General features: G+C 40.7%; 1 long non-coding RNA gene across 2 annotated transcripts; it reads left to right on the top strand.

Annotated features, from left to right (window-relative positions):
- Positions 1-12,405: 12,405 nt before the first annotated feature.
- On the top strand, positions 12,406-23,023 carry LOC120536758. 2 transcript variants are annotated; one of them, XR_005635183.1, is made up of 4 exons: positions 12,406-12,923; positions 19,723-19,889; positions 22,597-22,637; positions 22,767-23,023. It is a non-coding gene; the product is annotated as an uncharacterized LOC120536758 (long non-coding RNA). The 2 variants fall into 2 exon arrangements; XR_005635182.1 differs by lacking the exons at positions 12,406-12,923; positions 19,723-19,889 and having other exon boundaries at positions 22,102-22,637.
- The last annotated feature ends 26 nt before the right edge of the window (positions 23,024-23,049 follow it).

The raw sequence follows: 23,049 nt of genomic DNA, 5'->3' as shown, positions 1-23,049 counted from the left end.
AGGTTTAACTTAAATACAGTATTGTGTAAATATTGGGTTTGTGATCTGGTGGTCGGAGACACGAACACAGAATTCAATGGATGTTCTTCTGAGTGGACTTTCTTTATTGCATGCGTGCTGTCTGTCTGACCTACCAAACCCCCATTTCCTATCCTTCCATTTTCTTTCTCCACATAACCAATCACTACACGATAAACGTCTTTGTGAAATTAAAGCTAGTTACAAACTTAGACCACGGTGTGTTCAGAACTTTAAAAAAAAATCTTATATACATTTTTAATTATGCCATCCATTCAGGGTTGCGCCCATCCCAGCAAGCATCGTGTGCAAGGCAGGAGCAAATCCTGAACGCCAGCACATCGCAGGGTGAATACGAGCAACACGCTGAGTAAACCCACCAGAAATACATGCCAAGTCAAGGCAGGGAGCACCCCGGACCCCATTTGCTGCGAGGCAGCAGTGCAACCTCTACACCGCCGTGCCCCCACATATTTAATAATGCTTTAATGCATTTCATTATGAAAAATTTAGTGTTGTGCTCAGTTGTAGTTTCTGCCAGAAAGCTTGAGGAATTCTTATAAAATGTGTTACCTGGATGTTGAAGGGATAGAAAAGGAGTCTAAAATAAAAGTAAGTCTTCTTGATTGGTGATCGTGCGTGCCTGTCGTAAAATAAAGTGAGTTAATATTCTGAGTAATCCATGGCTGGCTAATTATTTCACCCTGCTCTGGACATAACAAAATTGGCGACGAGATTCTCCTATTTATATTGTGCATGCTTGCAGTGAAAATGGCTGTTGCTAATGTGCCTTTTCCAAGTTTTTTTTCTTCTGATTCCGGGCGAGCCTGCAGTGCCTTTCGCAACGTGGCTTCAGATGTTCAATAACTATCTGCTTGTAATTGACGCTACTGGGGATGCTTGGCCTGACGCTAAGAAGAGAGCTGTACTACTTCAATGTCTCGGGACCGACGGTCAGCGAATTTTCTACACCCTGCCAAACACAGGTACAACGTTCGATACCGCCGTAGAAGCTTTGAAAGTATACTTTATACCTAAAGCTAACGTGGTCGTTGAGCACCATGCATTTCGTAAGAGGACCCAGGGATCACAAGAGACCATTTTTACAATACGTGACGGCACTACGTGAGCTTGTCGCAACATGTGAATTTGCCGAACGCGCGGACGAAATGATTCGTTACCAATTGACTAAGCATGCATCCGTGAAAGATTGCTGTTGGAGCCAGACCTTACGTTGGATAAAGCAGTAACTCTTGCTACTCTGATAGAAGCGGCTACAGATCAAGCTAAAATCATTTCTAGGAACTCCAGCGTCATGCCAGTACAGACAGTGCTGCATAAACAGAGAAATAAACCCAGACAGCGACAGACACCTGCTACTACTATGTCTGCTAACCCTGCTAAGGGGAAAGCGTGCTTCCGATGTGGATCACAGTCACACCTGGCTAACTCAGTGAGCTGCCCTGCCGCAAAAGCAACTTGTAGGCATTGCAAAAAGACTGGGCATTTTGCTAAAGTGTGTCCCTCTGCCCAACCCTGTACACGGGAAGTACGTGAGGTTGAATTGCCAGAAGTTACTGTACTATATACAAAAAATACAATACATACACCTGCTAAAATTACTTGTGCTGTGGAAATCTCAGCTCCAGGCTCACGTTCCTGCTCACTGGACCTGATTGTTGACACTGGCACATCAGTCTCAATATTATGTATTTACACCTGTCACTTCAGCAACATTCCTCTGACAAAACCTACAGTGAGACTTGTGATGTATTCAAAATCTCATATCCCCGTACTTGGGTGCCTATCTATAACTGTGTGTTTACATGGCCATACATTTTTCATTGTGGAAAATGGAACCCCACTAATGGGTAGAGAATTAATGTCACTTTTACATGTGCATATCGTGAACAATAAAGCTATGCCTTCTGATGCTGCAGCTTCCACTTTGCCTGTGCCAGTCTTACAGTGCGCTGCTGTGCCCCTGTCCATTGGCTGTGTTAAAAACTTCATCCACCGCATCAAGATCGATGAGACAGTACCTCCTGCTGCGCCGCTTACCTCTGTCGGTTAGAGATGCTGTGTCTGAAGAACTTGATCGCCTACTCACAGCTGGTGTCATAGAATGAATTGATGCTTCTGCTTGGGTCTCACCTATTGTAGTCACTCAGCGCAAATCTGGTAACATTCGCATGTGTATTGATCTGCGAGAGCCCAATAAAGCAGTTAATGTAGACTCTTTTCCCTTGCCACATATGGATGAACTACTTTCTGTACTCAGAGGAACTACGGTATTTTCTACCATTGACTTAGCCAGTGCCTACTACCAAGTGCCACTGCATGAGGGCCTCTTCAGGTTTTGTCGGGTTCCTTATGGGTTGGCATCTGCACCTTCCACCTTCCACCTTCCAGAAAATGATGACTGCTGTTCTTGCTGGCTTACCTGGCGTGAAGAATTACTTGGATGATGTAATAGTACATGGACCTGACCAGACTACCCATGACAAGACCTTACATTTTGTGTTATGCCGACTGGAAGCTGCTGGCCTGCAGCTAAACAATGACAAGTGCACGTTTCGTCAGTCCAGCCTACCCTTCCTTGGGCATATAGTGTCTGACGATGGCCTGCTTCCTGATAAGGCCCATGTACAAGCCATCATGAATGCTCCTGCACCCACAGATACTGCTACTTTGCATTCTTTCCTTGGGCTGCTGTCTTGGTACTCTAAATTTCTACCAAACCATGCTACTGTCATTGAACCAATGTGCGCATGCTTGAGACAACCTGCAGGTGCATTCCAGTGGACGGCTGATGCACAGAAGAGCTTTGAGCAGGTAAAAACGTTGCTAGTGGATAGCCCTGTTTTGACACTTTTTGACCCTACACTGCATACTGTAGTTTCCACTGATGCTTCTGACTACGGTCTGGGAGCCATTCTTTCTCAACTCGGTTCTGACAACGTAGAAAGAACTGTGGCATTTGCTTTGCAGACTCTTTCCACTACAGAGCGTAAATATTCAATAGTGGAGAAAGAAGCAGTAGCTTGTGTGTGGGCGGTACAGAAGTGGCGAACATACCTGTGCGGACGTTGTTTCACCCTGCGCACGGACCATCAGGCATTGACAACGCTGTTGACCACCAAGGGGATTGGTCGTGCTGGGATGCACATTGCGAGATGGCCTGCATGTCTTCTGTCATTTAACTATGATGTAATATATCGCCCAGGTTCTCAGAATGCTCCTGCTGACTGTCTGTCTCGTCTGCCCTTACCTGTTGCTCCTGCAGTTGCTGACGATGCTGAACCAGAGTTTGTTGCTCTCCTGTCTGTGGCACGTAAGACATTGTCTCCTGCTGATTTGGAGTCTGCTTGTGCTGAATGTCCAGACCTCACTAAGCTACGTACACAGATTGTGCGGAGCTGGCCTCCTTCTCCAAAGGCTTTGGATGCTGATCTGCTGCCATACTACAAGCTCCATCTGGAACTTTCTGTCAGTGACAACTTTGTGGTTCATGGTTCATGTCTGATGGTGCCAACTAGCCTTCGTTCATCATTAATTGCAATAGCACACGAGAGTCACCAAGGTGTAGTACACACCAAACAACGACTCAGAGAACTTTACTGGTGGCCAAAGATGGACACTGATTTTTGTACTGCCATTAGTTCTTGTCAGACATGCCAGATGAATGACAAAACAGCTCATCCACACCCCACTCCCTTACAGCCTTCACCTTTTCCAGATGGCCCATGGGAAAAAGTGGCTTTGGACATTGTAGGACCCTTTGACACTGCTGCACCGGACTGTAGATATGCCTTGACTCTGATTGACTACCACAGCAAGTGGCCGGAAGTAGCTTTCACCCCTTCCATAACTACTGCTAATGTACTCACATTGCTGTCTTCTATTTTCAATCACCATGGTAACCCCGCTATTCTGGTGACAGATAATGGGGTTCAGTTTACCTCTGCTGCTTTTGCTGCTTTTCTGGAAGAAAGCACCGCTCCTCACTGTATTACCCTGCTGCCAATGGTGCTGTAGAGCGATTCAATCGTGTACTGAAACATCCGATTCAACTAGCTATTCAAGAACACCGTCCCTGGAAAGCTGCCATTACAGACTTTTGCATGTCTACCGTGCTCCATTTGAACTCCTTCATGGTCGACAGATGCGCACAAAATTGACCATACTACCACCTACTTCTTCAGGTTTACAGTCTGCCAGTGATGTCTGTACCACAGTTGAGCAATACCAGAACAGAATGAAAGTCTACACTGATGCCAAACGGGGTGCTCGCTTACCTAATTTCAAAACAGGGGATAAGGTGAGGATCAGAAATCATCTGCATGTTCCAAAAGGACACCAGAAGTTCAGCAACCCTGTCACTATCAATAAGAAACTGGGTGCTCATACATACATTCTGAGTGATGGAAAATCCTGGAATTCATCTCATTTGGTTGCTTTTCCAGACTGTGCATCTACACCGGTCCAGAAGGAAGTCAAACCACCAGAGCTTCCTCAGTCACCCAGACCCATATGCAGTACTCACCCACCAAACTGGAAGAAGATGTTACTTAAAATAATAGTGCTGACCCTGTGTAATAATATACTTGCATTTGCTTATTTTGGTTGTGGAATATACATATCAGGTTCTTTTAACTTTAATTATTTCATTGCTTGATTACATGGAAGTTCTGGGAATTTTTGTTGTGTTAATCTCATTAGCAGGCAGAAGTAAAGCCTTTCTTTTTTTTAAAAAACGGAAAATGTTGTGTTCACTTGTAGTTTCTGCCAGAATGCTAGGGGGAGTTCTTATAAAATGTGTTACCTGTTGAAGGGATAGAAAAGGAGTCTAAAATAAAAGAAAGTCTTCTTGATTGGTGATCGTGCGTGCCTGTCGTAAAATAAAGTGAGTTAATGTTCTGAGTAATCCATGGCTGGCTAATTATTTCACCCTGCTCTGGACATAACACTTAGCATTCTAAATGTTCAAGGAGCAGGAATATCATGAAATTAATGTATTGTGTGTGGTGATTGCTGCCTGTGCCTCCTCTTAGTGCAAGAGGAAATCAGTTGAAGAAGCGCGTACCGATTAACATGGCTCGGGGAACACTTAACACAAAGCATTTAATATGCTACATAACTTATGACGGGGTTTGAGAAAATCTAGTAAATTAAACGTTCATTTTAAGATTAAGTTTAGTTTACGATGTTCTACTTTAATGACAAACTATGAGAATAAAGTCAACATGTCGACTTCAATCTCAACATAAATGGTGAGATTAAAGTGGAAATGTTGAGAGTAAAGTCGACATGTCTACTTTATTCTCGACAAAGTTTTTTTTTTCTTCACATATATAGATAGATAGATAGGTGTATGTATATGTGTGTTTATATATGTAGAGATAGATAGATAGATAGACAGATATATATATATATATATATATACTCATAACAGTGACAAAACAATTACATTGTCAATCATCTTACGTTATTTTTAAAATGTTTCCTTTTCTTTTTCATAACTTCTTTAACACACTACTTCTCCGCTGCGAAGCGCGGGTATTTTGCTAGTACACTAATAATGGCAATTATTAAATAATAATCTATACTAATAAAAGGCAAAGCCCTCACTGACTCACTCATCACTAATTCTCCAACTTCCCGTGTAGGTAGAAGGCTGAAAAGTTATGTTACAAAAGTTAAGCAGGTTTCATTTTGAAATTCTACACGTAACGGTCATAATGGTTGACAACGTCCGCCATGTTAAACTTTCTTATTTATGGCCCCATCTTCACAAAATTTGGTAGGCGGCTTCCCTGTGCTAACCGAAACCGATGTACGTACTTATTTCGGTGGTATGACGCCACTGTTAGCCTCCATATTGAACTTTCCAACGAAAACGACATGTCATGGTTGAGGGAGAGAACTATCCTGACACCAAGAAATGACATGACTACGACTATAAACCACATTTTACTTCAAGAACTACCTTCACAACCGAAAACATATCAGTCTGTGGATTCAGTTGTAGAAGTGGAAGACGCGGTGCACCTATCCAGTAGAGTTTGTCCACACTCTGAATCCTCCAGGCACTCCTGAGCATAATCTAATTTTGAAGGTTGGGGCAGCAATAATGTTACTGAGAAACTTACATCCACCGAAACTTTGTAACGGCACGAGACTTCAGGTCACGTGTCTGCAAAAGAACCTAATTGAGGCAACTATTTTTACTAGCAGTGGCTCAGAGGAGAGAGTTTTTATTCCTCACATCCCCGTTGTACCCTCTGATCTCCCATTTCAATTCAAACGCCTCCAATTTCCAGTAAGGCTCTGCTTCGCAATGACAATTAATAAGTCTCAGGGACAGACCATACAAAAGGTTGTCATTGATTTGAGGCAAGATTGCTTTTCACATGGCCAACTGTACGTTGCACGCGAAAGAGTAAGCTTAGCACACAGCTTGGTCATATTATAACCAACCGGAGGGCCGAACTGACAATGTGGTATACAAAGAGATCATTAACAAATAATTATTGGTATATTTTCCCTCAGTTTAAAAAGGTTTACTTTTCTTCTTGATACAAATTTTAAGGCAGTACTTCGCTTACAACTTCTTTAAAATTCTGCTGCCAGGATAATAACCTGCTGTTCTTAATCCACTGAACATATTACACCTATTCTCTCTCAACTTCACTGGCTCCCTGTTAACTACAGAATACGATAAAAAATACCGCTCTTAACATTTAAAGCTCTCCACAACCTCACTGATCTCCTACAGACTGACACTCGTCTCGCTCACTCAGATCCTCATCTGCAGCTCGACTTTCTGTACCACAGATTAAACTCTGTTCTATGGGAGCTCGAGTGTCTCTCATTGTGCTCCTCAACTCGGGAATTCTCTTCTCTCTCATATATGTCAGCTCGCGTCAATAACACATTTTAAAACTGCCCTCTTATCTTTTCAAACTGGCATACCAATTGTGAATTTTGCACTGTTACTGCCAGTTATCTTTGTTTGTTTGATAATAATTGCTTTTTGATTTATCATTCTCTTGTTTTCATTTTAACTAATGTTGTTACATTTTATTGTAAGGTGACATTGAGTGCTAGATTATAAAACGGGATTTTCTAATGGCCAAATATAACCAAAACAATTGTTCAGCCTTACCTATGAAATGTAATCCCCCGTGATCTGGTTTGGAGCGTACAGCGGTTTGCACAATCCCAAGCAGCACATGTGTGAGGCATTACTTCACTCCACATCAGTGCCACTCGCAATATGGCGGCGACGTTGACGTACGATACTGCTGGTCATGCGGCGTCTAGTAATATGCTCAAAACCCCCCCATCCGGCCGACTTACGTTAGCGTCCAAACTGGTACCTAATTTGCATAAACAGGGACGGCGTTTAATACGGTGACCGAGAGGTGCTGTATGGCCATCGTTAGGTTGGCACTGAGACCTGAGACGCATTTCCTTTTCAGCAACGTCAAAAACAACCAATCTTTTAACAATTTTTTTCTAAGCAAAAAGCTATAGCGCCACAAAACCCGAGCAGACCATTTACAAACACCATGGTGAAATACAGTTAGTTCCCATGCGACACATATTTTTAATAAGATAATGTCACAAACGCATACACATATTTAATAATTGGCGGACCTGAGAGGGACACGGGGCCGTAATATCAGGAGAAGCCAGCTATGCATTCCTTGTGTATCGCGTGTGGGGTAAAGCGTAGACACGGCGCTCAATGTGAGCACTTCGATCACGTCTCCCGGCTGCTAAAGCCCATCGACCAAAATGTGTAACTATTGGCGATCCTTGGATGTATTCCCTGACTTAGGTAGTGCCGGGCGACTTGTATGAACGGATAAAATGAACAAAGCACCAGGGGCCCATGTCGCCGATTAAGATCAAAGCCACATGGCCGAAACGAAACCACAACGGGACGGGCCTTTTTAGGACCACTCGCCAGCAATCGGCAAGAAGAGGCAAATTCCATTTCTCCGTCTTCCGCATCCCCATTATTACAACAGTTTATTTATTTATTTATTTAATACGATGCCAATGTTTACGTGTTGATTAAAATACGGAAGTAAGAATTAATTCTCTGTACTAGCTGTACACGGGACAAGAACAACCTTGTAAACTGCATTCAAACAAGGAGTGTCACTTATTATACCACAGGCTTTAAGCTTCCAATTGTCTTAAATTGTTTCTATACCTTTAAATACACGTTTAAAATACATGTGCGTTAAACAATTTTTGCTTTACCCCATGTTTGCAAAATATAGTTCAAATAGCAGAGTTACCACAAAAAAATTGTTTACTGTAGTTTTATGTTTTACTGTTTTATGGCAGTTTGGATACTCCACCCTGTCCTCACTACCTGCATTCTCTTCTTCACTGTACAGAGAGAAATTCCCTCATTCCATTTATGTTAAATTCCATCCATTATCCAACCAGCTATATCTTAACACAGGGTCACAGGGGTCTGCCGGAGCCAATCCCAGCCAACACGGGGTGCAAGGCAAGAACAAATCCAGGGCAGGGCGCCAGCTCACTGCAGGACACACACACACACACACACCCACGCCAGGGACAATTTAGGATCGCCAATGCACCTAACCTGCATTTCTTTGGACTGTGGAGGGAAACACACGTAGACACAGGGAGATATGTTAAATTCTTTGTGCCAATTCTAAGTTTGTAATGAATTTTATTAGTTCCTTATATTTAACAGTACTGTTATCTTCTTCCTCTAGATGATCCTTTGATGATATTGTATTCACCTTAATTTTTCAGATACCTTTTAATTAGTGTACACCTTTGACTTTATACAGAACACAGTTAAGTAACACATTAGATTGTTTGCTTTGAGCCACATTTTGCACACTTTCCATCTCTGTGGCAATCTGTTAGATCCAGTCCTTGATTTAAGGTACTACGGCCTAGCCTTAGCCTACTTAATGTTACTTCTGTGCTCCTTCGAGCTTCTTTGTGCTACAAGGCATTTTTTTCTGCAGGGAACAAAAAAACTTTTAATTTTATAAAGATTCTTCGTTTATCCTTTTGTCATGTAAGCCAAAGCTTGACAGATCCTTCCACTTGTAACGCTTTTTATAACAGTTTTTTTGTTTTTGTTTAAAAGAACTTGTAAATTCACCTCAGAATCTACTGCCCTAAAACAAAAAATGCACAGAATAATGCAAATAATGACATAAATAACAATAACACAAATTAATCAAACATGAGCAAAAAAGACATAAAACTGAATTTTGAACACCAGACATGGTAAGACCCCTAGCTGAAACATAAAAATACTTGCTCAAAGCTATTATGTTATTACTGTACATTTTTTTACACTTATTTTTTAATTCAGGGCACTAGAAATTCTATAATTTCTAAATAGGTAACAAGAAAATGAATCAAAATGTTGTGTTATTTGCTCACTAAAAGGTTTATTTTAAAAGGTTTTGGTTGAAGATCAGCTAAATGTTAATGGAAAAATGGATTCTATTGATTTCCAAAGTGAAATTCACTCTAAAAAGATTAATGAACTTATTGTATTACATTCACTGTAAAAAAAATGTAATTATACAGATAAAACATTTTTTCCAAGAGTTACACAACTCACCTGGTTTTAAGTGATTTCATATTTTAAAAGTATATAGAGTGCATACTATAGCTATAGTGCATACTATAAATCCCCTATGACTCAATGTTATATAATAATAAAATTTAAAGACCTCCAAGAGGCTGAGTACTTTTTATATGCACTGTAATATGTCTCATTTCTTTATGTGTTCATTATCCAACCTGCTTAAACCAAGACAGCAAAAAAAAATATTTGTCTGCTCTCAATTTGAAAAGCAACAGCCACAGATCTCAGGGGGCACGATTGGAACAGAAGAGAAAGGGTGTCAAGATGTAAACAGGGTTGCCAAGTTAAGATGGCTGCTCCCATTTTTGAGGAGAAAACAAGGCTATTTGAAGGGACAAAAATATAACTTGCAATGATTACGGAGAAACCCAGCTTCCACCCCTCTTCATACCTTCCCCACCACTAAAAGCTTGACAAAAGCCTCATGTAGCAATAACCAACTTACTGCTCATTACAACAGCCCCTGTCATTGCTCTGCCTGCTAATTTTGTAGCTCATGTATAACTAATTGTTTAAGAGTCAGAGTGGTTTGGGATTGATAGGCCATCTGACAGTGGCATACTTATCCCACCCCAGCTTGCACTGTTCCTGTTAATAATAATAAGAATAAGAATAATAATAAGAAGAAGAATAAGGTAATGTGCCTCATTCGGGACTCCATGAGCAACACAAAGTCAAATCAACGGTACCCAAGGATTTTCCGGAGAGACACGGTACCAAAGGAGTCCAGTCTTCATCTCAGGTCACTGGATAGCGTCCATGTCTCACAACCATATAGCAAGACTGGAAGCACCAGGACTCTAAAGACTTGGACCTTCGTCCTTTTGTATAGATATCGGGAGCGCCAGACACCCCTTTCCAGCTCTCCCAATCCGTGTACTGACTTCACAGGAAGAGTCACCAAAGACATGAATGTCACTGCCTAGGTAAGTAAACCTCTCGATAAGGTCGACATTCTTTCCTCAGACAAACACACTGCTGATGGCCATGCCCAAGATGTCCTTAAAGGCCTGGCTGTTGGTTTTTATCAGGACACTCGCAAGCCCAGACACTCAGACTCCTCACTCAGTCTCTCGAGCGCCCCGATCAGAGCCTCCATTGACTCCATGAAGATCACAGCATCATCAGCAAAGTCAAGATCCATGAATCTTTCTTCACCAACAGATGCCTCACAGCCGCTGGACCTCATGACCTTGTCCAACACCCAGTCCATACAGAGTAGGAGCAGAACACACCCCTGACGAACCCCAGAATCAACTGGGAAAAACACAGAGGTACTTCCTCCACTCTGCACAGCACTCACACTACCAGCGTACAGGCCAGCCATGATATCCAGCAACCTCATGGGGATCCCATGAACCCTCAGGTTGTCTGACAGGGCAGCTCGATCAGCTGAGTCGAACGCTTTGCGAAAATCGACAAAACTCTGCCGATATTCGCGTTTGCACTCCATGAGAACCCTCAGTGTCAGCATGCGGTCGATGGTAGACTTCTTAGGTGTAAAACCAGACTGTTCCAGTCGCTGGTAGGTGAGCAAGTGATCACGGAAACTGTTGAGGATGACGCTAGCAAGGACCTTTACCCGGCACCGAGAGCAGTGTTATCCCCCTGTAGGTGTTGCAATCCAGGCAATCACTCTTCCCTTTCCAGATAGGGACAAGTCCCGTCTTCCAGTCAGTTGGGATGATGCCAGTCTCCCAAATGGAAGCAAAGATTGCTTGCAATGCCAGGAGGACAGCCTTACCACCAGCCTGGAGAAGTTCACCCCAGATACCACAGATCCCTGCAGCCTTTCCCCCCTCTGCTGGTTCACCACCTCTGCAATCTCAGTGAGATTGGGTGGTTCACAGCTAATTGGAGGATCAGCCTCAAGAACCGCGGACCCAGAGATAGCCAACCTCCTAGCCTGAGGATCAGCTTTGAACAACTGCTCAAAGTAGCCAGCCCAGCGGGTCACAACTCCAGTGTCATTCATAAATGAATACTATCTTAAGCTATTCCATTTTAAAATTAACCTGTCAGAGGACAGAACATTTGTAGGTTTATAAGATATTTATATGCAGTAAATTCATTATTGTAATTGTTTATCAAGGTAAATATTTTTGGGTAAAAAGTGCTTATCATTTGTTAATATTCTCTATGTTATAATAAATTAAAGTATTTTAGTGCAATTGTAGTTCGGGGTAATCAGATATGCCAGAGTCAGAAAACCAAACCTGTGAAAGGCTAGTTAAGATTTAATTTTAGATTTAAGATTAAAATTTGTAAATATACCTAAATTGAGGAAGTTAGAATATCAGGCGGAGTTTCCCTTCTCTCCAGCAAAAAATAATTAAACAGATTCCTAAACATATAGTATCTTAAGATTTAAGTTGGCATTATGTTTTTATTTCAACATACATACATTCGTTATCTTGATATCCGTAGATCCTCCACAGTAAGCTTGTGTAAAACGCGGTCACCAAAAAATCATCAACATAACCATCACAAAGTGACGATAATCTCCGCCTAACAGTATATTAATGACACTCGGAACACTAACAGCGAAAAAATAATTAGATTCCCATCGTGTATTTTCATTTTGCTTTCTTTGTTTTTATTTTCCTAGGCCGATAATTATGGCGGACCATGTAGTGACACCGACAGGGCGTTGGCTGAATATACTTTTATGCGATCCACTGGAATGCGTGCAACAAACGTTTTGCGCATGCGCCCAAGATTCGGGCAAGGAACGAACGAAAAAGTACGAGACACGACGCTCAGTTTCGATGTTGATGTTGACGAAGTTCTTTCGAAAAGAATGAACCAACAAAGGTACCGAAGAACAAATGTACAAAGACTGGCGATCACCTTGAGAAATAATGTATTGTCACAAGAACGAAAGAAAACTAATGGTATGGGGAGGAAAATCCGACGCAAAAAAAGAAAGCAAGCCATATCAGACTGTGAACTAATGAGATCAGCTGATGAAATCCAGCAGTTCGTAGCAAATTAAAAGAATGTTGCATTGAATAAGAAAGCTCGGAATGATGGCTACGTAAGAGCGAGCACACAATATGGTAATATTCTGTTTGGGTGACATTTGTTTTACTAACACGCAACTCTTAGTAGACAATGGAAGTGTCTCTCATTCATCAGAAGGCGGAGTTTGCTGGATGATATGCTCAAGAACAGAATGAACGGACTATTTAAAGTAGGAGGAATATTGAGGACTCGGAACCTGCACAGATCATGATAGGTAAGACAAAAAGTATTTTGAAGTAGCAGAATGTTTTGAACTGGTGTTATACAGACTGAAGATTTATTTTAAATAAAGATAATTCATATCACGAGTTTAATGAAGAGACAAGAATGCATGTATGCTTAAAATTAGTTTGAGTAGTAATTGAAAATGTTACATTTTTACGAGGGGCCAAAAAGTATATATTTTTGTACGAAAACTATTGGTTTATGTGTGAGCATTATTGTCTTATGGATAATTACTATCGGTTTGCGTATGAACAACTTGTTTCATTCATATGAACTATATTGGTTTGTGTCCGTATATCGGTTTGTGCGTGAACTATATCAGTTTGAATATGCATAGCACTGGTTTGTATATAAACTATATTGATTCGCGTGTGTATATAACTGGTTCCAGTACGTTTGTTATTGGTTTGTGAGTGAACTGCATCGGTTTACGCTCGCATGTTATGGGTTTGCGTATGAATTATATTGGTTTGCGGTCTGTGCCGGTCTAACAATAGATTTGTGTATGCACTACAGTATATTGGTTTCATGCACGTCTTATACTGGTTTCATGTGGGTAACATCTCGATTTTGCTTTTGAACTCTTGGTTGTATGTGTGTACCATGTCGATTTCTCGTACGAAACATATTGGTTATGCGTGCGCACCCTATCGCAACTTTGTGTATGAACTATATCAGTTTTCCGTACGAACTATATTGGTTGTTCAAGTGATCTGCAGCTGAAATGGGAGGGGCATAAAACCAGGAACTCCTGGGGCCCGGCCCGGTAGATTCATGGAGCGTGTAGAGAAATCCGACGGGAGACGCATCAGGGTTCATTTTAAACACTGCAGTGTTTTTTCCGCACAATAGGTTTGCGAAAGGACTTGGTGGTAACTTATTACTATTTAACAGAATCTGCCATTGAGTCTGTAATGAATACAAGGCTGAAGTTAAGTACGTATTTGGTCGTCTTTTTATTCGCTTCCAGCTAAATGCTCGGTTGCAACCCACGACTGTGCTTTTTTACACAACTTTTGCAAACTACAGTAGTTATTCTAAAGGCAGAATATTCTACATTTACGACTGACACCTTTATCCAACATAACATTTAGCTACTACTGGTTAACATTTCTTATACTCAGCGATCCCGCACCGTGCTGCCTAGACAGGTGAAGTGACATGCCCATGGTCACACAGTGTCACTATCAGGACTTGAACCGACAAATGCAGGGTTTAGGACAAAGCCCAATGCCCGCACATCTGCAACGTGTATATTATTTGACATAATATAATCAATCGTGTCCATTCTTTGAAAAGCTAAATATTCCACATTTAGGACCCGTATGAGTTACATCATACTGGGCCACCTTACCTTTCACAGTTTGTTGACAAGGCATATGCGTTTTTTAAGATGCAGCCGAGTTTTGCCCTGCCCGGTACCAGTACCTGCGTATTTCCACTGCAATATCTGATAAATAGGATTTACTGAAATATTTAATGGGCACTGTAAAGTGTTAAATCACGTTGGGCCACCTTAATTTTCACAGTTTTGTGACAAGACAGATTCCTTTGTTAAATTAAAGTTGTGTTTAACATTTTTGACCTGTGCAGAACCAAAATGTGGAGTATTTATTTTTTTCAAATAATGGATCAGTTTGTAATGATACTGATTGATGTACATGTTGTACAATATTTTGCCATGCTGTTAAAATAGAATAAGAAGCTGCCTTGTGCCCTGTGTTGACTGGGATTGGCTCCAGCAGACCCCCGTGACCCTGTGCTTAGGATATAGCGGGTTGGATAATGGATGGATGGCTGTGCAAAAGCTGTGTGAATAAGTAGCCGACTGCAAGCATATACTGGATGTAGCTAGGAGTGAATAAAAAGTCAGCAGAATGTGCACCTAACTTGGCCACACCAGAACATTCACCTTTCTGTTGTTGAGCTATCCCAGTGTCACATTGGCCTAATGCTTGTGGACATTATCATGTTGAAAGATGAATCTTCTCCCGAGTATTCATAGCAGACTTAAACAAGTTCTCTTGCAAAATTGTGCAGTATTTGTGTCCATCAATTGTCCTTTCAACTCTGACAAGATTCTCAGTCCCAGCACGTGAAAAACATCCCCATAGCATGACACTGCCACCGCCATATTCCACTGTAGGAATGTTGTTTCTTGAGGCCTTGGCAATGTTAGTGTTATGCTTCACATGCCTCTTAAGTCTGACCAAAAACTTCTATTTTGGTCTCATCTGACCATAAAACCTTCTCCCACATTTGAACTGGGTCTTTCACATGCTTTGTGGCAAACACCATACATTCTTTTATGTGGACCATCTTAAGGAATGGCTTTTTTCATGCTACCCTCCCATAGAGGCCTGTTTTATGGATAGCTCTTGAAATTGTGGACCCCTGCACCTATACTCCAGCTAAAGAGCATTGTAGACGTCTGAGAGTGATGGTTGGATTTCTAGTCTCCTCTCTCACCAGTCACTCTGATGTTGAGTTTTGAGGGACAGTCTGTTCTAGTCAGAGTCTATGTACTCTGATGAACTTTCCACTTTCTGATGATCCAACAGTGTGCAATGGGACATTCAACCTCTTGATATTTTTATAACCATTCCCTGCTTTGTGCATTTCAATAGCTTTGTTTCTCACATCAGTAGAATGCTCCTTTGTTTTCATTTTTGCAGTGAATGTCCACCAAAGATTACAGCCCTTACAAAGGGGACTGTTTATATCCAGAGATAGAAAGGACTCACAAGTAGCACCTCATCATGTTTAATTATGACTGTTAAATGACTGTCACCTTTGTAATTAATTTCTCATTGGTGTAAAGATGGAGGTTGCAAAGCACAGAGGTTTAAATAGGCCTACCTATGCAAACATTAATTTGGGTGTTTTTCTTCTTCAGTTAAATGTCTACAGAAAATGGTTCATTTTGACTTTGGAAATGTTTTGTCACATAAAATGCTGAATGAATAAATATGTGTATAAATCTTTTGTCTTGCAGAAAATTATGACTTTCAAGGGGATTGAATACTTTTGTATGCCGCTTAATGTTTGTAAAAGGGCTTGGTGGTGATTATTTTTAACATTTGAAATGATCACAGGACTAAAGTTAGGTACACATTCAGCTGGCTTTTTATTCACTCCCAGCTACACATATGCTTGTAGTCAGCTACTTATTCACAAACCAGCTTCTTCTTCCATGTTAAGAGCAAGGCAAAATATTCTACAGCGTGTGCATTAATCAGCAAACTGATACATTATTTGAAAGAATAAATATTCCAGATTTAGGACTTGAACGGGTTGAAAATGTTAAACTCAACTTTAACAAATTAATCTGTCCTGGTCAAGTTTATATTATGTCAAATAATATACACGTAGATGTGCAAGCATTGGAGCACTGTGGTTAGGGCTTTGTCCTCTAAACCCTGCATTTGTCGGTTCAAGTCCTGATAGTGACATTGTGTGACTGTGAGCATATCACTTTACCTGTCTAGGCGGCACGGTGCGGGATTGCTGGGCATAAGAAATGTAACCAGTAGTAACTAAATGTTATGTTGGATAAAGGTGTCCATCATAAATGTAGAATATTCTGCCTTAAGAATGAGTAACTAGTTTGCAAAAGCTGTGTGAAAAAGTACAGTCGTGGGTTGCAAGCGAGCATGTAGCTGGAAGCAAATAAAAAGACGACCAAATACGTACTTAACTTCAGCCTTGTGTTCATTACAGACTCAATGGCAGATTCTGTTAAATAGTAATCATTACCACCAAGTCCTTTCGCAAACCTATTGTGAGGAAAAAAATACAGCGCTGTTTAAACTAAACCCTGATGCATCTCCCGTCGGCTTCTCTACAAGCTCCATGACTCTACCGGCCCCTGAGTACCTGTTTTTTGCCCCTCCCATTTCCGCTGAAGATCACGTGAACAACTAATATAGTCATTGCTTGGGCACACTGTCCTTATATATATATATGGACATTAGGGGTTGCTGTTGCCCCTTAAACCCAACAGATAGATACACAGAACACAGGTTAAAAGCACCCAGATGATATTTATTAAATATCTTCTTTTCCAGTGCTCCCTAAGCACCACATCCACCAAAACACAATTAATAAACACAATTCTCTCTTTTTAACTCCTCCACACCTCCCAGCAAGTGTTATCCACCTCCTCCCGACTCTGGCTGGCTTACTCGGTGCTCCACCAGTCCTTTTAAATAGTCTTTGACCCGGAAGTGCTTCCTTCCATCTTTATGACTTGCCAGTGGTTCCAGGTCAGTTGGAGAACTTTAGTTTTCTTGTCAGCCCAGAAGTACTGCTGGGTTTCTGACCACATGATCCCCTTGTAATTCCGGGCAAAGTGAGCTCTTAGACTCCCACCATCTTCCCACAGCATCCCTTGCGGTACCCACAGATCCTAGCAGGGCTGTGTTACCGAACTCCATGCCTCCTAGTGTCCGGTGGGAACCTGGCACATCGCTGCAGTCCAGGGGATCTGCCATCTAGTGCCTTGGGGGAAGCAGTGTCTTAGGAAAGCTGCCTTCCCCCATCTTTTCCTTCTCAGCGCATCCCGGCCGGCTGTATATATGTATTATATTATGTATATTAATATATATGCATATGGCCTCCCTTAGTGAGTATTTGGTAGAACTATCTTCTGCTTTAGTTATAGCCTTGAGTCTATTGGGATGTTTCTCTGCTAACTTTGCACATTCAGACTGCATAATATTTGCCCACTTTTCTTTATAGAACTGTTCAAGTTCAGTCAAATTAGCTGGTGACCGTTGGTGGACTGCAAACTTCAAATCATACTACAAATTTTAAGAAGGGTTTTAAGTCTGGACTCTGACTAAGCCACACAAGGACATTCATATTTTTCTCCTTAAGCCACTGTGTGGTCAACTTTGCTTTATGCTTCGGGTCGTTGTTATGTTGAAAAATGAACTTTCTTCCTGTCTTCAATCTTCTGGCAGCGAGCAGCAGATTTTTGGTTAGAATAAACAGCAGCGGTAGTTTTAACAACAACAACATTTATTTCTATAGCACATTTTCATACAAAAAGTAGCTAAAAGTTCTTTACGTAATGAAGAAAAGAAAAATAAAAGACAAGATAAGAAATTAAAATAAGACAACATTAGTTAACATAGAAAAGGAGTAAGGTCCGATGGCCAGGGTGGACAGAAAAAAACAAAAAAACTCCAGACGGCTGGAGAAAAAAATAAAATCTGCAGGGGTTCCAGGCTACGAGACCACCCAGTCCCCTCTGGGCATTCTACCTAACATAAATGAAACAGTCCTCTTTGTATTTAGGGTTCTCACGGAGTCACTTGATGTTGATGGTCATACAGACTTCTGGCTTTTAATCCATTCATCATTGTTGGAACATCACGGTGCTTTGAGTAGATGGTGGTGGCGCAAGCCAGTGTAACCAGTGTAGTGACATCAAAACTGGAGAAATGTGCTCGGATTTTCTTTTTCTAGTTAGGGTTCTAGCAGCTCGTTGCAAATGATTTATGTCTTTTTTGGGTAGTCCTGAGAGGAGTGAGTTACAGTAATCTAGTCGACTGAAAACAAAGGTGTGAACTAATTTCTCAGCATCTTTCAGTGATATAAGAGGTCTAACCTTAGCTATGTTTCTTAAGTGAAAAAATGCCTTTTCAGGCATTGCATCAAATGCTTTAATAGATGTATGTGTGTCTGTGGTATCTAAGCACAAATAATACATAACTGCTAGTAGAGAGCATATATAAACATAAAACAATCACACTTTCAAAGCTACAACATTATAGATTACCCAAGAAGAGTAATAAGAACCATTAAGTTTCAGTTTCATTAAACTTGAAATCGTATCCTTCAAACCAAGGAACAAATGGCACTATTGCCACAATTTCCAAATATAGGCACTGTGTGAGGCCCGGAACAGTGTTCATATACAGAAGAAAATATGCGTAACATTTTACACTGTCTGCAATATATATATCTTTGTTTTCTTCCAATTATCAACCTGGCATTTAGAGGGCATCTTCTGATATGAACAAAGAATAATAACCAAAAAATCTGGACTTTTGAAAATGGGGAGAATCCTGTATTTCTTGTCAACTAATGTTACCAAAGGTTCTTGTCACCTCTCTATGTTTACAGTTTGTTGTATTTATTCTTCTCTCTCCGTTACGTTGCCTGAAGTGCATATTAAATGTCAGTGTGCTTATTCAGTTACCGTTGCAGCCAATTAAGAAGTGTAGTGGAAACGCTGAGAGCGAGCAGAGGGTTATGTGGAAGAAATGCTATAAGATGGATGGAACACTAACAAGAACCTTAACCAAATATTGCAGTTTTCAGTAGATCAGAATGCTTTACTGGATGCGAGGGAGGCAGGAAAACATCCATCCATTATCCAACCCGCTATATCCCAACTACAGGGTCATGGGGGTCTGCTGGAGCCAATCCCAGCCAACACAGGGCGCAAGGCATGAAACAAACCCCGTGCAGGGTGCCAGCCCACTGCAGGACATGTACACACACACACACACACCAAGCACACACTATGGACAATTTAGGATCGCCAATGCACCTAACCTGCATGTCTTTGAACTGAGGGAGGAAACTCACGCAGACACGGGGAGAACATGCAAACTCCATGCAGGGAGTACCCAGGAAGTGAACCTGGGTCTCCTAACCGCGAGGCAGCAGCGCAACCCACTGAGAGGCAGCAGTGCTACCCACTGTGCCACCATGCCGCTGAAACATATTACAAAATATGTCATTTCTTTTTTTTTTTTGTGTGTGTTTTTAAACAGCTTTGTCATGAAGATGTTTTTAAGTTACGAGCTGAACCTGACCTTGAAAACCATTTTCTGACCTATTTGATGTTTGGGTGGCTTTACTGACATCTCACAAGAGGAACGGTGACCTGATGCTATCCTGACATTTACAAGATAACAATGCCCAACAATTTTATCAAAAGGTATTAATGCTTCAGTTTGTAAATATTAAATTGTTGCAACTGCCTATTGATGGAAAGTGAAAAGCATCAATACTGGGGTAGTGAGGTAATATGGGATATTTTTGTGTTATATTCATACAATGTGTATCCTAGCTGTAAAGATCAATGTGTGACCAAAGTACAGAATGTCTGTTTTTTTCTGGGCAGTGTTCTATGTATAACATTTAACATTCATTATCCAACCCGCTATACAAGAGGCTGTATTTTTATCGGCTTGCCGTAACCGCTGTTTAATGTTGTAGTAGGCTGCACGTTTAGTAGTAGTTGCGGGAGAGAAATCAGGGAAGATACAAATGTGGTTATTTTCATATATAATCTGTTGCTTGTGTCTGAGGAGTGCTATCACCTCTATCTTAAATAATAATCCCTCGAAGCGAATAATAAAAGATCTAGGTCTAACGGTATTTGACCCGGCGTAAGCGATAAGCCGCTGCTATCTCAGAATCTGCTTTAAAATCCTCTCCAATTATTTTAGAAAATAGTTCAGCTGCGAATTTCGCTGGGTTTGGACTTTCTGGATTCTCAGGTAGACCTTCAATTCTAATATATTTCCTTCTGCTTCCATCTTCCAAAGCAGCAAGTCTGTCTCTTGAGTTTTTTGCATTCGGAGTTGGCAGTTGTTGCTTTTTCTTCAGCACTGGCAGTTAGATTTTTGGCTGTTTCAGTCCAAGTTGTGAATGTCTCCTTCACATCCTCCAGTTGATCAGCAAGTGTGCTCAGTTTAGACAAGGTTTCCTGAATGTACTCTTCAATTTTACCCAGCATATCTTTAAAGACTGCCTCAAAGCGAATACATATGCGTTTCTCCTAGTCTTAATTATCCTGTTGCCGCTCCTGTCGACGGTTCTCATTTGCCTTTTCCCTTGCCTTCTACCATTATATGAAAATTAATTGAAATTTAGTTGAAAAGAAAAACTTGGCATTTTTACTATGTAGCTCATATTTGCTGAATTGCCATAACCTGAGAGCAGTCTGGTTAAAATTGTTGGTGTGCTTACACAGCTATGCTTGCACATCAGCTTTCATTCATTTCTAGATAAGCAACTAAGTAAACTTAGTTGGTACAGTGTCAAGCAGGATGAGAAGTGAGCTGATGTCACGGTGGTTTGCTCGTGCCAGTCATGCAACTCTGCTGCTTTTTCACAACTTGGAGATTTGTTAGGAGCAGCTAGATGAGTTAAAGAATAAAATATACAAAACAAACAATTTAACCTCTCTCTAGTTTAATTTGAAATGTTTAACTAAACTATATTTTAATGTCATAACCAATGATACAATGCATCCAAATGGGGTTTTTTGAAATTCTAAAGTGTGTTTTTGTGAGATATGGCTAGATCCAGGATTGGACAGGGAGCCCGGCTGTTGCAAGGCCCACTTAAATATACACCAACTTCCACACTCGCACAGGGGCCATTTTGGAATTCAAATATAGTGTGTGTGTGTATATAAAATATACTTTTGCAAGTCACCTTGCAAAAAAAAAAAAAAATCCTGGAGTAGTTACAGTATGTCATTTTATTTGCAGGGTCCGTAAAGATGTACTGTACACAACAATGATGCATTTTTTTTAATATGTTATGTACCCCAGGTAGTTTATAGTGCTAGTCAAGAAAAAATTTTAAACTTATCTTTTCATACAGAACGAGAGAAAAAAAGTTTGATATAATACAGGCCAATTACTACTTATGATGTATGATGGAAAAAGATGTGCAAAACCTCCAGGAAAAAAAGAAAATTCATCTATTATCCATTTATATGATCAAAATATTCAAAACTCTTGCATATTTGGCTGAAATATTATTAGTAGTTACTTCCAGAATAGATAAAGTAGATAGATAGATACTTTATTAGTCCCCAAGGGGAAATTCACATACTCTAGCAGCAGCATACTGATAAAAAAGCAATATTAAAGACTGATAACAATGCAGGTATAACAGACAATAAATTTGTATAATATTAACGTTTAAGTGTGTGGAAGGAACAGTCTCCTCAGTCTGTCAGTGGAGCAGGACGGTGACAGCAGTCTGTCGCTGAAGCTGCTCCTCTGTCTGGAGATGATCCTGTTCAGTGGATGCAGTGGATTCTCAATGATTGACAGGAGTCTGCTCAGCGCCCGTCGCTCTGCCACAGATGTCAAACTGTCCAGCTCCGTGCCTACAATAGAGCCTGCCATCCTCACCAGTTTGTCCAGATGTGAGGCGTCCTTCTTCTTTATGCTGCCTCCCCAGCACACCACCGCATAGAAGAGGTATAATAATAGTTAATTGCTGCCTAATATGAACAGCAAAGGCCTTCCCATAATACTTTGCTTTTTCATTCATTTAAAAATTGTTCTCGGCCATCACTAAAACCTACATAGGGTAAGTGACCTATACAAATTCGTTTTTGGGTGGAGTATTCATTTAAAGTTCTTTACCTGGATGTACTTGTATGTTTCAGTTCTGCTTTTCTTGATGCTACAGCTATTGGTCACTATCTTGACTCTTCATTGCCAGGCTGGAACAAACCTGACCTTTGGAGTTTTCATGAGTATTAACCTTTCACAGCTGTTTAATATTTATATTACTTCTGAAATGGCCAAGGCAAAGGAGGGGTCAGCTTGGGTGTAATGTGAGCAAAATGAAAAGTCTAATGATTTCATCCTTTTTGTTTTTTCCCCCTTAATCAGGTTTGTGCTTCATGTCTCCCTCCTTATAGTTACTGCGTTATGTAAGTATTATTCTTTGTGTGTGTGTGAATGTTGTTTGTTTTATTTGGTTGGGTTTTTTAAATAATAGATTTATCTTTTTTGATTCAGTACTTATGTATTCACAAGTAACCATGCAATTTGTCTTTCAGCACAAACCTTGTGCAAGGGTGAGACTACAGTGACGACCAAGTTACAGAGCATCGCAATGCTTGAATGTTCAACAGCTAAGGCTGGTTCAATAAAACAGATAACTTGGACCTTGAATGGTGCTACAATACAGGATTCACAAAAGCCTCATCCTGACAATCATAGATATGAAATTATTAAAGAAGGATCTGACAAACAGACAATTTATCTTAAAATTTCTAATGTTCACTTGACAGACATTGGAACATATGTATGTTATTTAAAATTTGAAGAAGCAGTAAAAGA

This window comes from Polypterus senegalus, chromosome 10 (assembly GCF_016835505.1).
Source record: "Polypterus senegalus isolate Bchr_013 chromosome 10, ASM1683550v1, whole genome shotgun sequence".
In the NCBI taxonomy this organism is placed as follows: domain Eukaryota; kingdom Metazoa; phylum Chordata; class Cladistia; order Polypteriformes; family Polypteridae; genus Polypterus; species Polypterus senegalus.
This window is presented reverse-complemented; position numbering and strand designations above follow the sequence as displayed.